This window comes from Typopeltis vanoorti, chromosome 6, assembly GCF_054136105.1.
Source record: "Typopeltis vanoorti isolate ZY-2024b chromosome 6, IOZ_Tvanoo_1.0, whole genome shotgun sequence".
Taxonomy (NCBI): domain Eukaryota; kingdom Metazoa; phylum Arthropoda; class Arachnida; order Uropygi; family Thelyphonidae; genus Typopeltis; species Typopeltis vanoorti.
The window spans coordinates 73,732,076-73,746,870 of record NC_143554.1 but is presented as its reverse complement, the minus strand read 5'-3'; the positions used below and the strand labels follow the sequence as shown (position 1 = coordinate 73,746,870).

At 35.7% G+C, this 14,795-nt stretch overlaps 1 protein-coding gene across 3 annotated transcripts in view; it reads right to left on the bottom strand.

The window, feature by feature from the left end:
- Positions 1 to 14,795, bottom strand: part of LOC150105577 (uncharacterized) — a 121,364-nt gene that overhangs the window by 63,558 nt on the left and 43,011 nt on the right. For 2 of the 3 annotated variants that reach the window (XM_090394924.1, XM_090394927.1), the window contains exon 1: positions 10,500 to 11,082. The exons of the other annotated variant lie outside the window; for it this stretch is intronic. The gene's annotated coding sequence lies outside the window, so the exon portion shown is untranslated. Of the gene's footprint in view, positions 1 to 10,499; positions 11,083 to 14,795 lie in introns of those variants that run through there. 3 annotated transcript variants of the gene reach the window in all.

Genomic DNA, 14,795 nt, shown 5'->3' with positions numbered 1-14,795 from the left:
GAGAGAGAGATAAATCTAAACGAGTAAACAAAAAAAAAAAAAAAAAAAAAAAACCATCTAGAATGCATAGCCAGGCGCCATTCAAGATGTCAGTTCCTAGAAATACACGCGCTGGAATTGAAGAAAGAGTTACAGAAGGCATGCTTTGTTATATATATTGTAGGAGAAATTTTTAACAGCGGGGAGTATTTTTTCTTAAATTTGAAATTATTACAAATATGTTGAGTTCATTTATATTCCAACAGGCACTGTATTTGTCATCATTTGTAGATCGTTTCGTTACAGATTTACGCGGAGTTCTATCAACATGTACCTTCTTATCCAGGTCATTTATTCTAGTTGAGCATTATGGACATCCACTAATTAGCGCGGGTATAGTGTTTAAGAATAAAAAATACTAATATTTATATTCCTGTCGTTACACGTGGTCTGTGTATTCTTAACTTTGGTAAAGATGCATCCCTAAAAATTCATCTGTAGACATTATTAGCCGATAGAGAGAGAGAGAGAGAGAGATGAAGTTGTCATCGGACCAACTATGACATAACATGACTGGAAGACCCAGGAAGCTGAACAAGACTAACGGTTTTAAATATATGCAAGAAAGGACATTATGAAAATCTCTGCAATCTAGTGTGGAAGCGATCATCCAGGAATTCAGAGTCTGTGGGGGGGTGGTTTCATGGTAGTAGTAGGGCACTAGTGAAGCGCCACACACTTTGGGTTTCTTCAGAAAACTATCTGTGCATACTCCAAACATCAGGCATGGCATTTAACAGCGCAGACGAATCATGCTCACTCTTTTTTGGTTAGAATGAGCGAGTGTGGATGTGACGGATCCCGGGAACGTTTTGTGCTTAAGTCGACAACATCTCAACTGTGAACTTGTTGGCGAAAGTTGTGATTTTCTGAAGTTGTTTCTCCTGGTATAGATTGTACCGTTGATCACAGTACCGACAGATGTGCATTGCGTCTTACATCTTGGCAGTTTTACGTATCAACACCACAGTGAATAATGTCACATTGTATGTACTATTGTGATATGGTTAAGAAAAATTATGTAGAAATCTTGACTAGCCTACAGAGTACCGATTTCAGCCTAACGATGTTCTTGAGACTAACCTAGAACAATGGGTGGACCAGACCAACTGCGACCAGCAATGGGACACACGGTAATCGCGTTCAAAGAAGAATATTCAGATACCGGTGCTCATTAATAAAAGAAATCGGTGGAGTATTTAGAATAGTGGAAAGTGAACCGGGCCGAAGAAAGACTTACGATATTGAGGTGCGTCTAAAATATATTGCTGTCCCAATACTTATTTCACCGTAAGAGTATTAACTGTGTCAATACTCTTACGGTGAGAGTATTAACTGTGTCATTAGAACATGCGTAGAACTGGGCAGCAAAATATCATTTACAACGTTCTCAGGTTTCTAAATGATGTTTTACGATGATACGACAGGCCGTTGACAGTTTCATGCGGGCGACCTGTTTGTGCTCTATGAAAAATATACGTTATGTTCATACTTCGTGTAATGGAGTATGAGCGAATTAATGCTGGATTCATCCCGCCATTATAGATGGATTAAAATAATTTGGTATCGTTCTTCACATGCAGTATAAATGAAAATATTTATTGAGTAAGGATTTATCTCTGCATATAATAAAATAATCGTTTACTGATTAAACGAGTGCGACACTTGTTACCATGTTTTCATATCAGAAATCAGCTTGCTTCATGTGGAAGTTTATATCGCGGAGAAAGAAATAGATGTCTGCATCTATTGAATGCATTTCATTACTTCAAATGTTCTGTATTCGAGTCTATATGCAGACCGCGATTGTTAGGATGTTATAATTTTTTTTTTCTCGCGGGGACGTTCTGATGCTCTAGTTTGAAAATAAATATTGATCTATAATTGCATATTCCAGTTTAGAGAGAAAGCGAGAGAGGAAGGAAGAATATTTTCACTACAAATCTTCATCTGGCATATAGCCTATATCCTTTTTATTTGGTTATGAAATTAAATTATTTTAAAAAAATTATGGTAGGGTTTACTACTATAAATATGTATCGTTAACAGTGAGAAGAATGTTTTCCTTATGGATCCCTCCTACAATTTTTTGCAGTATTACTCATAATGAACATAAAGCTAAAATCCGAATTATGCTCCATTTGCCATTTCTTCGGCAAAAGAAGAGGAACAACGATGGGTGGAAAAATCGATAAAAAAAGAAATGGGTCTTTAACAGGAGCAGTATGTAAAGAGGTTTGGGTGAGGGAATCAAATGGAATACCAAAATCAAATTAACAGTCGCATTTAGGGTTCCGTACAGTTTATCGCTATTTCCTGATGGATAATACAAGGGTACTCGAGACAACGATAGACAGTTTTGATAGTGACAGAGTATTATCAGGCCTGTGGTGTCTTGGGGAAACCGTTGCACAGGACGAGCGATACAGAGTCATTCCTAGTGTTCAAGCGGAAAATTAATAACACTGTCGTCGTGGAGCGGGGCTTATTAAAAGTTCCTCCTCTTCCCCTTCCTCTTCGTTCATTAACAAGGAAAGCAGTGAGAGGTATTTCTGTTGTGATAACGTCGGGAAGCTTATTGGTTGGTGGAAGCGGAATATAAAGAGAAAGATACGTAAACAAATGTCATAATTTTCACGAATTTTATAATTTTGCATTTCTCATTTTCTCTCTCTCTCTCTCTGATTGGAAGATTTTAATTTTGCATAATAATATTTATGTATTTATAGTTACTACATAATTCAGTGGTATCTATTACGTGTTGGCCATGTTTTTAACGGATAATGTACATTTTATTTATTGTTCATTAGGAACACACAGTGGTTAATGAAAATAAAATCCAATTGTTTCCACTCTTGCTAGATAATACATTGAACAATTAAGTCGATTAATATTTTATTATATTAATCATATGATATGATATTAGCCAACAGTGTTAATTTTCTATTTTCTCCCCCGTCGAATGAAAACAAGCGTATCGTACATGTCAACTGAGGGACAACCATGTAGTTGTAATATGATATTTACAAACGGCAAATTTAGCAGTGGAAAGTATACGGAAATGAAGTTCGACTGTCATCCAGTTGGTAGAATTATGACAGAGCAACTTGAATAGTCGAAATACTATCAGGGAAATGAAATCTTAAAGGGAATTGAAATATATCTTAAAGGGAATACTATCAGGGAATTGAAATATAAAAAACAACACCATTGGTGTTGTTTTTATAGCTATTTCAAGGTCATTATTCGTTAATGGAATTGTTAAAAGAATTAAGGCATAAGTGAAGAATAAAGCACTCGTGGCTTGATCACATACAATTTTTAACATCATTGTTATTAATCCTGATCCAAGAGGGAGAACTGAGTTGCGGGAAGAAATTCATTATTAAGAAGAAAGGAAAAATCGGTGCAAAAAGTCAGAATTGTGGAAGATGCTCTACATGCATTACCGCCAGACTTTATCACGACGCTCCAAGTCGTGATAAAAAGGCCACTTCATTCAGTGACTTTTTTTAACACTTATGTAAATTTAGATTGTGTCGAGAAACGCTCTTTCTAGGAAAATCGCTAATGTATACTAACAACTTATATACACTATCCAGCCGAAACACATGAAGGCATTAAATAAAATGTCTTTATTAACCGAAATTAAAGTATTGGCTATCTAAAAATATCTCGTAAAAAGTTGGTACTCAAATGTTGTATACTCCATTCTTAAAGGATTAATACGTTTCAGTAATGAAAAAGGCGTCTTGGCTGTGTCCCGATTCTGCATTCTAGTTCAGCCTATGGATCGTATGTCTAGTTCAGGTCAGGTCAGGTATGCTGGCTACTGCAATGTGCTGTTGTTCTTCTTTCCGAACTATATGTTTACAAAAGATGCTCTGCGACATAAAGTATTATCTTGTTTGAAAGTTTGAGGGACCATTTCATAAAACTGCCATTACAGGACACATAAATTGTTCAGAAGTAGGATCCAGCAATCATGATTTAATGCACTAAAAGTCTGTCTAGTTTACACAACGAAAAGCAACTTTCTATCATTGCACTTCCAATCTAAAAGTGTACATTACTCAGCAAAAAAAAAACTCATAAAAAGCGTTCTCTGGGCATCCTCAATATAAGACAGAAAGAACTTATAAGATGAGGCTTCGCTTCCATCACTCCACAGTCCAGATTGTGTATTCGTTATTGTTAGCAAAGGCTTGTAGGCTGCATTTCCCCGTGAAGATTCATTACATGTATCTCTACAAGTCATAGAAACACTTATGGGAATGATTATGGCTTCTAGGTATCTTCAAACATAGATTCTCTAGTCTTCGACGACGAGATGAGGTAACTAGCCCTCCGAGGAGCATCGTAACAGTAAGAGAAACAGTAAGCCAGCATGACAAGAAAATAAAGCGCAACTGTTGTTTCTTCATATGCATATAGGTGTAGAGTTCATTTCTTTTTTTCTTTTTTTTTTTAATATAAATCCGATTCATGAAAAGCTGTTAGCCTATAGTGCATTTGTATTTGTATACCGTACATAGGCTAAGAATTATAATCCGGAAACGTTGTTCCAGAGGACAAACATGGAAAATTTTCAAGCACCTTCAGTCCTCCAATAAGCGAGATGGTTTTCATACTGGGTGAAGAAAGAAAAAAGAAAGGAATTCTATGACATCATTAACATTAGTAATGATGTCATTCTATGACATCATTACTAACTAATTTCTCTCGACAATTTCCCTCCGGATAAGTCCGTTGTCAAATCTTATATTTCAATCTAAGGCACTTCTAACTGCTGCATCAATCACCTGGATATTTTTTAATATAAATCCGACTCACGAAAAGCTGGTAGCCTAGTACATCCGGAAACCTTGTTCTAGAGGCCAAACTTCGAAATTTTCAAGCACCCTCAGTCCTCCAGTAAGTCCTTGCTCCTCTGAGTTCTTCTTACCGTGCTCGCATCAAATACCTGCTCTGTTAATCTTTCTTCTTCTGTTTAAGATTAGCTCTGCTCATACATTCTTGAATGCTAACAATGTCGAGTTCCTTCCTAATATTTTAATTTTTAATAGGATTTTTTCCAACATCTGTTCTAAAGTCGATCAGCTATTTTATTTATAACCCTGCACTCAGACCTATAAGTTAAAATTGGTTTGAATGCCTTTTTTTGTATACAGCTCGTTTAGTATTTTGACTAATTTCTCTCCTATTACATATAATTTTACTCAGCTGACCCCCCTTCATACCAGTTTTGCTTATTTCCATATTTATTTTTCTATATCCACTAAAAGCTATGACTAAATGAAATGCTTTACTTGATCTATAGGTTTTCTATTCAGGATGCAGTTGATGTCGGCTATTTTTATAGTTTTTGTATTTTTAATGCTGAGTTTGTTACTACAGTTTTTCGTTTTAGTTAATAAATCCTGCAGATTTGTACTGAATTTATTTATGCATAAAGAGTTGAAATTAACACCTTCAATTTTGATATCAGATTTAATGCAAATTTCCTTCATAATGTGATCCTTCACGTAGATGATGGATGACAACGAAATATTGTGGACCCTTGTCTCATACCTGATTCCCCATCAAAATATTTTCTGTACCTCCTTCCTCGATTCTAAATGCCGACTTACGACTCAGATTTAGACGATGTGTTCCTTGATATAATCTCTACGACAATAATTTGAATTAAATAAGAAATCAGGACTAAACTTATCAAAACTGTAAAGTATCGAAAACACATATCATTTATAAGAAGTAAGAGAATTAAATGGTTTGATCATGTCTGAAGAGTGGATTAACAGTTGATCAAACGAGTACTTACAAATGGAATTGAGAGGGGAAAAAAAAACGCAAGATGGATGGATGGATGGATGTGGTAATGAATAACCTAGGACAACTGGATGAACATCTTACTCCACAGGCAGTCTACGATAGGAAGATGGTGAAACCTGGTGATAGCAGCATGTGACCTAAATGGTCCATTAAGTTTTTAAAGAAGAAAAAGAAACTGTCAGAAGATAGTCTTGCAAAACAGCCATGACAACAAAATCATAACCCAGAAATATTGTGTGGTTTCGGATTTGACAGTAAGCTATACGTCAGATTTGAAGTGATTAAAGAACTCAAGCAACTCCGTATAATTTACTAGTTTTGAATAAAAGTATATCGCATATCCCTTCTGTTATTGTTGGTTTATTCATAGCAAGTATAATAACAAAAAAAGTTATAATTTATTCAACGTCATAAGAATATTTATCGAATTAAAACTGCTTTCACGTCAAGGAAAGGAACGTACTTAAAATGATCATGCTCCTAGATGTTGTTTGCGTCAATAATTGCTGCTTGGTTGGTGAAAAATAACTGCGTTTTAAAATATGCAATGTTTATTTACTTGGAAAAAGTGATAGGGGGATGGATATTGAGTAATTACGTTTGGTGTTTGACTCCTGTTTTCAATTTCCGCCTTCCTGCTTTCCTTTCGAGCCTTATATTCAATCCGCAACAAAATCACTGGCCCAATAACAACAGATCAATTTATAAATTACAGACTAGTAATAAAACTATATGGACAAAATAAGTGAGAAGTCGTTTCGCTGTTGTTTAAAATTGTAGTAATTGATGTCATAAAAATATTGGAAGCTTATATTGTTCTGCAGGAACACAAAACGTACCTAGTGTGTACAATCACGTGCGTGTTGTACACACTAGGTAATTCTACATATTCCGATCTAAGAAAATTAGATATTAAAATAAATAAATACTTGTGTCACAAATTAAGCAGTTTGAATTTTATTTCCATATAATTTAACAATCTCCGCTACTACTGATCTGAAGTTGTTCAGGTTTGTACCGTGGATGCTGTTATGCAACGTCTCTTATGGTCCATTGTTCTGTCAAAATGCATATCAAGTTAGACAATTAGTTTCTGTCGCTGTCGCTGGTATCGCAATGTCGGTATTTAACTTTCATTGTGTTCTCGCATCGGTTTTTCAGCAAATTACCCCTCTTTATCCGACAAGCGAAAAGCGATTTTTTTTTTTTTAATGAAAAATCAAGGCGAAGAAAAGCAAATATATTTCTTCATTAGTTCCAACCTGCTTGCACCATTTCACCCAATCACAGCTGCACAAATTTCACGTGCCCCTGCTTTTTATTGCTTTCTAAAGAGACCGCTCATGGAATCGAGCCAGGGCAATTCTATTTTTGGGAGGTCCGCAGAGAGCAGAAAATTGATAGGTTCGTGGGGAGGTTCAGAAGCCTTGGGCACTACTGCAATCCAATTGGTCGTGACGTCTCTCTGGATTGGATTGCACTGTGAGGGAGAAGGGAGAGGGAAACGACTGATAAATCAGTGCCAAGCGTCTAGGTATATCCTGGGGTGGTGGTGTGTGGGGGGGGGGGGGGGTAGAAATAGCTATGAATAGAGGAAACTGGAGCATCGGAAATTACAATTTTTACTACTGCTTATACCTATCGGAGACTCTGCTTATAACATAAATTTGAAAAGATGTTCATTTAACTGCTTACCACGCATTTTTTTATTTATTTTCCCATTCAAGAATAATGCAATGCTTTATGTATAGACATTATACTTAGAAATTATTTTTGAATTTTAATTTATGATTCTTGCAGAAAACGTCTTGTGAGATGCAGAATTAATTAATTAAATGGCTATACAATTTAACTCAACTAAGAATATTTTCATATTCTTCATAGTCAACAAATCAAACAAATTAAAAAGAACAGAACATTGTAAAGTTTTATATGAAGAAAAGGAGGCAAGGGAAAATGTTAGTAGTCAGTAAGTCAGACAGGGATAATGCAATTAACTTTAGAGAAAGATGACCGAAAATAAAACTGAATAGAAGTATACGATAAAAATATTATACAGAATCTTACAGAAACTGAATCATATGTAAAATAAATCTGTTAAGTAAGTGAAGTAAAAACTGAGTGTAGTAACACAGTTAACAGACCTTTATTTTCTTCTAAAGTTTTTTTTTTTTTTTCTGAGGTTAGGTTAGGTTAGGTTATGATATATAGGACAAAAATATTAATTGATGTCCTGTATATCATTTAATGTTTTATCTAGGGAAGTGTATAATTAATTGTTATTAATTCTACTGACTTGAGAATTCCTTAAGCGCATCATGAAATTGTGTAAAATATTTCTATATCGCCATCCAAAACTTTTTTTTTTCATTGGAGTTTTATTCAGTAATTCGAATAAAATTCAATTTTTCTATTTGATATTGTTGCTCACCAGTATCCAGTAGCCTCAGATTTATCAGAGCTATGATAAATGTGAGATAACCGAGTAATATGATGTGATAATTCTAATTTAATAGACTATTTGTATCACTAATACTTTCGCAATTCAATAGTTCTCTTTTCTGATTTTTCAATCACTCTTCGATCTATCAACGGTGTAGTTTCAATAGCATATATCTTGTTAATGTACAAGATATATACAAAAATATGAAACATACCAAAAATAAAAATTAACACCCAAAAACAATTCCTTATTTCAAGTAAATTGTGACAATACTTTTGATTTATGTTAATTATAAGAACGAAAGGTTAATGAACTTATTGTAATACAAATGGATGTTGAGCTGCTGAAACGAGATTACAGAAACCAGGAAAGGCTGGACTCCTGCACGCAAATAATTTACGTCAGCAAAGAAGGCAACCAGCATTGGCATACCTAAATATGTAATTTAGTAACTAGCACTGGCCTACTTATATGTGAATTATATATATTTTACACATGTAGGATGCATTTATCATGATTTAGACTTTTGATACAGTGTGAGGAATATAATGGAATTTCTCTATAAAATTCATTAATAAATGAAGAAAATCGTTGATTTTGATTTTCTGATTTCCATTTTTCAGATATCATGTAATAAGCATTTTTCTCACTTGCACTTTGCTGTGTTATTGAAATTGTAGTCAAGTACTTTCCGAAATATCTTTCCGAGGGTTCTTTCTCTCGCATGAACTTTTCAAATGTTAGTGCAATTGAAAAGTGTGAGGAGGAGAGAGACAGAGAGAGTTACTTACATCATCTTACCACTTCTTCCCATGTTTAATACACAAGTTCATCTTTTTTTATTTCGTATGTCTTTCTAATATATTCTGCGTATTTCCTATTTTTATTTTCTATTATTAACAATTTGTTTTATTTCTTTATTCTTTCATTTTTCGCTGTCATTTCATAATATTAATTTTGTACGTTAATTCTCTCTCCCATTTTTCAAAACTCTTTTCTTTTTATTATGCCTCCCTATACTGAATGGTTTACTTACATGTTACCTACACTCGGAATACTATTCCAACGTTTATCTCCTAGAAACTGATTAATGTTGGTCAGTGCATTAATTATTCGAATATCGTAGTTATTCCTGAAAAATATATCTTGCTGAACATATCAAGAACGACACTTGTTCTTATACCAGGAGTTTTTTGTATTAATGATGGAAATAATTATCACGTGGATAACAACTGCTAACCCAATGGTCATAATGAATGAAGCTATCTAAAATTTCTTTGTATTACTGCTTAAAAATAGCAACACAAAGATGTACATAACCGGAAGGAACATCCTTAACTGTGCCTCTCCAACAAAGGGAGAGAAGAGGGAACAAGGTGCATTCACTCAACTGTTATTTCCTCCAGCGTGAACAAATTATACGACCTTTCTTGCCTGGAGATATAATGGAAGGTGGAGTTAGCCGGGTGGATATTAATGATAAAAAAAAAATTACGAAGAGAAAAAGGAGGAGGGGAGGAAAGAGTAATTTACGCGTTTCCAAAGGCTGCTTCTCGATGAGTTTATTTTTAATGGCAAAAAAAAAAATCTTTAGGTCATTTTGTTTATAATAGTAGCAGGATCTAAAAATTGGATTTCTTTATTCTCCTGATTCTAGGCATCAGGAGATTGTATCTATGCTATTCTTCAAGAATGTTTTTAAACTATCGGTCGCTGAATCACGCACACATTAAACTCGCCTGGATAAGTGGTAGCTAGCTGCATTCTCCCGCCTTGTTGGGAACCTCGCCATTACGGGAGCATGGCTATAGTGCTACCAGCCCGATCTTTCTTTGTGTGTATATGTGTGCATAAGAGGGAGAGAGGGTGCGCTGTGGGGTGTCTGGATCCCGTTTTGATGCTTACACATCGAAGATTTTGTTTCCTATTTAAGTATTTTTTAAAAGAAGGAGATGATGATGAAGAAACGCGTGTTCAAAATTCAGCACTTCAGTCTATCCTAGATCTAAAAAGTCAGGAAAATATCTCGGATTTTTTTTTATTTTTAATCCTAGGGTCATTGTTCTGCACATGCATAAAACGAAACGCAATCAACAAACCCGATTCAACGCAGGCGCATGCCTTTTCAGCAAAGCAGAATACAGCAGCGCCATTCTCTTAAGATACCGGCTTCAAAGCCACCTACCTTGAGTTTTGTTTCACAGTCGTATTCCTTAGTCCACGCTCTCCTGTTGTAATATCCAGTAGCACATTTTTTTCATATTGAACACAAGAACACACACTAAACACCTTCACACATTTAAGAAAGGGGATTTCTCTCTTCTGCGTACATCCTCGTGATGAGAACACTTCACGGAACAGGGCAGAAGCAAATCCAAACGCACATCGTCCACGCAGAAATGCCACTGTTGGTCAAACAGTGGGTCACAAAAGCTTTGTTTAAGTAACCATCACCATGCAGGAGACAGTATTCCATTCCATAAAATGTTGCCTGGCAATAAATGCCGAAAGATGTTACGAGCCTTGGAATACAATTTGGCTACAAGTACGTGTGCCCTTTGGACGGAAACGTTGCGAAGCAATATACTAAGAGCGAGTTGGCTGCTAAAGCGTGGGCAAAAACAAAAACACGAAAGGGAAAAAAAAAAGTACAAACACCTCCCTGCACAGCAGCAACCTGGCAAATAGCACCAGCCGATCTTCGGGAATACGTTACCCGACGACCGCCAAGGGCATGGCACACGGAGAGCGAACACACGCGCACACGACTAACTCAGCTCACAAATGAGCAGAATACAGGAACCTGCTGCGATAGTGTACCCTTACATCAGCCGGAGGAATGCTGCACGCAATGGAACGTTCCATTTCCCTACAAGAGGGGAGAGGCAGATAAAAAGGCTTCTTCTTGACATGGAAGGATAGGAGGGTCGGAAGGACGGGCGTGAGAAACGTGTGTCTGTGTGTGTACGTGTGTGCACGGACGCGTCTAGCGTCTAACAGCGCGAGACATAGCCGGCTGCAGCTTGGGGGGTGGGGACGTTTCCAGAGGCTGTCGGCATTGATAAGAGCATCAAGCAGGAGCCGACGCTCGCGCGAAAGAGGCTCTTTGCTTCAGGCGGACAGTAGAATAAAAAAAAAAGAGGACAGCTTGATGCAAATGAAGAACGCAGTAGTAATCTCTAGTAATTGTGTCTACGTATTCACATACGAGCAATTCGTAGCTGAATAATAAAGATGATATGCACACTTTTTTTTCATTCTTTATGAATAATATCAGTTCAAAGCTTTTAGAATCAGCTGGATGCTTCAGAAATGAATTAAAAACATGAAAATAATAAGTCTACTTAAACATTTAATATTGCGTATAAGCAACTCACTAGGTAGATACGAGACTGTTTATCTAATATCGCTCTTCTGATTAAATAGCATTTGAAAGTTGATATGTTTACTAGTTTCTCCTAAGTAACAAAAAAATAACGGAAAGCCTTTCTAGAGGTTGCACTAATTTGCTTGTATAATAATAAAATGAAATAAATTTTGCCTTTTATTTTCTGAGTATAATTATGTAGTTTGTGCTTCTGGTAATGGCGAAATACAAATCCATGATGTAACGTATGTACATAATACTTGGCACCAGGTATTTAATTAATATAACACGCATTCATTGCGCACTCGCGAGAACACAAGACGGTGACTGTTGCACTTCAGATGAAAAGAGATGGGTAGAATGTTGTCTAGGACTCAAGAAACTTTTCAGCTAAAAGCGAATTAGCTAGTATTTATATGCGGGTTGCAGAGTTTTGCATCCCGTAAACCAGACAGAGCGGCTGAAGAATACAGGCAATAACAAACATGATAAACTAGCTATTGCCAGTGATTTCGGCCCTAAATCAAAACCAAACCGTGTACTGTACACAGTTGCAGTTCTTGGACGACGTAAATAATAATAATAATATAGTAAATGCAAAGTAAATACAGAACAACGATACCAGTGTTTTGCATCCAGAGAACGCTAAACACTAATATCGCCAATGGTTTATTTAAGGTCTGGAGACCACCCACAGTATCGCAACCTTGCTGAGAAATAAATAATTAAAATATTCGCTTAAATAGGCCACGCCTATTTAAAAATTCCTGAGGTGCAAATGTTTCAGAACCTTGAAACCTTAATGTCGTGATTTCACTAACTATTAATTTATAACTGAAACCCCAATGCCAATTGAAACTTATCTTAGGGGAAATATTAAAAACTTTACGAGAAAAACTTTTCCCGAAAAATGAATTGTTAATTAACAGCAATAGGAAGGTATAGCAGCTGATCAAAATGAAAATCTATCGGGCAGAGCCATTGAAATTTGTCCCCTCTTAAATAAGATATCAGATTGTATGTTAGTTTGTTTTGCAAATAAAACAGGTGGCTAATATGTTAGAATGTAATGAAAAAAAAAAAAAGCAATTGAATTTATTAGTTTATGAAAACTGGAAGAGAGAGAAAAATGATTAGTCTCGAATTAAATTATTATAACCTGCAATATTGCCGACTACAACTACTGGAAAAGTGTTCTTTGTATGTTGAAGCAGTGAGTTAATATAGTTATACTCACTGTACATGTTATAACTATACAAATTCACTGGAATTCTTTATTCATCATGCGAGTTTTCTTGGATATAGCTTGCTAGGTCTATCTGTATGTTGTATTGTAGCGTGAAGTAAAAGCCATTTATAATAAAATGAAAATATTTATTCCTGTATCGTCATCGCTGAGTCAGACATTTCTGTTATTAGTAAGTTTTCATTTCTACCTTTGAATTACTTATCTCTTGGTTTTTGTTTAAAAATTAACATTATCAGTTATATATTACTGAACACTTAAAGAATTATAAAAGAAATTCACTGATTAATAAACCTACCTCTAGCACAACTTTGATTATAATGAATAATATGTGTAATTGAGCTTCTATTTATTTTTGTTATCTATTCCATTTGAGCAATTAATCACTTTTGCAGGTTTCTGTTTTATTTTATTTCCCTCTGAGAATATTAAGAAAGCGCATGTAAATACTCATGATCTCAGAATTCAGAAACAAAGGTTTGGGGGCAGTTATTTTTACAGTAATATTTATACGATTGGATAAACAGAAATGCAATTATTCCTCTGTCATTAACTTTTTTTTCTGGGATAATAACGTCTGCAGATTTAACGCGGCATTTATAAGGCTTTTCAACTGAACATCTTATAAATTACCATACGAAATCGGGAGTGTTTTCCCCTTTGGAAATCCGAGGTTTCCATTTCCAAAACTGTGAACTGACCTGCGTAAATACGCGCGCACACACACACACACACACGCACGCACGCACTTAACAGACATAATACAATGACTTCATAACCGTAGTTACTTCTGTTGTAATTTTAACCAGTCAGTCACTGTGGATTTTCTTAAGTGTCCTAAAACATGAATCCGTTCGGAATGAATCTTTATAAAATATTTGGAATCTTGTAAGGGAGGAGAAAATTAAAGCGGAATGAGTTCGTCAAGCAAGAAATTTATAGCACATACTCAGCTTATCTATTCCTGAATAGTCATGTGATGGAGCCTATTTTCACTTAATTTCGGATTCTGAGAAAGGAATAATTGCATTGCTTGGTGAAAGTTCCCAGAGAAAATCTATTACAATGATGAGCAACTTCTGAAGATGAATAGCTGAGTCCTAGAACAAGAACGATGTTACCCTGAATATGTCATTAACTAATTATTAGTTAGAGATATTCCGATTAGTGAATTGCTCTCTTGGTTACGTGCTCTCAGTACTCTATATAATTTCTGTTCATATACGCACACACGCAAAAAAATGGCACATGCTGAGTGAGGATTGAGAAGAGAGAGAGGAAGAATCCTATGGATGTTTTTCATGAACAGCTAGAGCTTGTAGTTCTTGAGAAACACTGCGGGAAAAAGTCGCTTTCACACAACGGAGGATAATGGAATGAAAGAGAAGATGTTCAGTAGGTTTCATGAAATGTGGGGAAAAAAAAGTCCCTTGATGAAAATACTGCCATCTTCGTATGAGACCGGTTAGCTCACCTTTATTTGAAAATCCTTTATAAACATTTCAGGTCAACAAGAGAAGGTCATTTGTATATAGAAGGAAGAGTGGGGACGAAAGTTTAGAGTCCTGTGTCACTCAGAAAAAGTGTCCCGTGTAGAGGAAACTATCTACTTCGCTGGTAGAAGAAGCCATTTAATACGATGGCCAAGGATTCTCTTCCTACAAATGACCATCTCTTACTGACTTCAAACCTTTATGAAGGGGGTTTCCAACTAAAGATAAGTTAACCAGTCTCAAACAAAAATGGCATCTTTTCATCATAGAAGCTTGGGTTTCACATCTCGCGAATCAAGAACACCGATATCAGACCACAAGCAAGTCAGAAACAAAAGGCATATCTACCTCTCTGAGGAAGAAATGTCCACTCAG